The sequence below is a fragment of the Cephus cinctus genome, unplaced genomic scaffold, assembly GCF_000341935.2.
Source record: "Cephus cinctus unplaced genomic scaffold, Ccin1 Ccin1_scaffold1576, whole genome shotgun sequence".
In the NCBI taxonomy this organism is placed as follows: domain Eukaryota; kingdom Metazoa; phylum Arthropoda; class Insecta; order Hymenoptera; family Cephidae; genus Cephus; species Cephus cinctus.
The window spans coordinates 216,388-218,172 of record NW_014333885.1 but is presented as its reverse complement, the minus strand read 5'-3'; the positions used below and the strand labels follow the sequence as shown (position 1 = coordinate 218,172).

Here is a 1,785-nt window from a genome sequence, read left to right as displayed (position 1 = left end):
GGGGGGGGGGGTGTAGGGTGCGTGCAAAGTGAAAAGTTCTCGATATAATGGGGAGGGCTTGGGGGGGGAGGCCTAACCACGTTTTTCAATAGCTCGTGTCGACTCGTACGCTGTGTTGGCACGTGGTTTAGGGTGATTACACAGGGGTAGCATATTGTCCGGGTTGGTTATAGGGGGTTGGCTATAACGCCACGGCGCGGTTGATCGCGCTCGAACGTACGCCAAGGGTGGGTTGAATGTTACGAGGGGTGGCGTGACGGGGGGGGGAGGGGGTGGCTGCCACGAAGAAATCCAGGGCGTGGAGTCGACCTGATGATGCATGAACTCCGTGATCCCTTAACCGGGAGCAACCCGAAAGGGTCCGATCAGCCAGCATCCCCGTTAAGGGACGCACGCTTGGCGGCATTTGCACAATGCCCAAATGGCTCGTTCGCTGATTGACTTTTATGCGATTTCCACTCATTAGCCTTGGCTCTCTTTTATCTCTGCGTTATCGAACTTCGATTTTCTTCTTACGTTCGATTCGATCGTCTCGATACTTTTGGGCGAGATTTATTAAGAAATTTTGAGTAATTTTTTTTTGTCTAAATTCCCGATATCGCTGTTTCGAAGATATTTGAATTTTATGGGTATGAAAGAAAAAAGATGATTTATCGGTGGTTACGCTTCAGTCGGAGCAAGGGTTGGCTGTATGTATTAAGAGCCATTGGCACCCCCGAATATAATCCATTCGAAACTAAAACTTGGTAGGGGCGCACAATGGCCGTCGTCGTCATATCTTCAGTATCTCCCGGTACGGATCTCATTGTAACCGCGGGGCGGCGCAGTCAGCTATTATGTTTATTAAGTTGGCAGGGCCCAAGGGTGGCTGCCGGGGGGTGGTCGGGCTGAGATCACGGGGCTGGGCCAAGGGGTTAGAAGCAGGGATGTATTGTCCCGCGCATTGTCTGCCCCATTGTGTGACATCACGGCCCGATAACTGCCGATAAGGCCGCACCAAAGCTTTTGCTGTATATATATATATATATATATATATAAAGACGCGAATATATATATATATATATATATATAATATATACAAAAGAAATAATACATACGACTTGCGCCCTGGCCAGCAATACCACCAGGGTCGAAATTTTCATTTTTCAACCCCCCTTTCACCCCCATCCGGCAGAAATTAATTTTCTATATTTTCCCCAATTGACTTTTTTTTTTATTCGAAACCGAACTCAAAGCAGCGACAAGAGCTGTCCCGTGGACCATTGTCGATTGTCTTGATCTCGGCAGCTTCTTCGGCTTATCGCAAAACGATTGAGTATCAATGCCTCTGCCTGTACGTTATCACATCGTTGGAATAATTCGTCCGCGATTCGATCAGCACAATTTAACTGTACGCGAAAGTGGCACGTTTCGCGTTCGCCAGTGAAATTAATTTTAACCCACGGATATTTCGGGGCAATAACCATTGACCTGTAGGTATATTAAAATTAAGAAAATTAGACCCGCCGAGTGGCGACGGTTATAAATAATCCTGCGTAACCAGGGGTTCCGCTTCACCTGTACAGCCCTGAAGCGTTTATAACGTCAATGGATATTACTATATACATATATGCATATACATACTCCGATCAAACTTTGCCTCGGTCATGTTCGAAACTTTGAATATATGTATTATGGATTGAATTACACGGCTAATTAGGATGCGAATCTCTGTTTCAGGTGGTACGCGCGGTGCGAGGGGGTAAGTGGTCTTTCGGTGCTTTTTATGGTAAATGGTGGAGGCCC

At 46.8% G+C, this 1,785-nt stretch overlaps 1 protein-coding gene across 1 annotated transcript in view; it reads left to right on the top strand.

Annotated features, from left to right (window-relative positions):
• Positions 1-1,785, top strand: part of LOC107273347 (transcription factor Sox-2) — a 248,390-nt gene that overhangs the window by 34,363 nt on the left and 212,242 nt on the right. The window contains exon 2 of the transcript XR_003061511.1: positions 1,720-1,741. The gene's annotated coding sequence lies outside the window, so the exon portion shown is untranslated. The remainder of the gene's footprint in view (positions 1-1,719; positions 1,742-1,785) is intronic.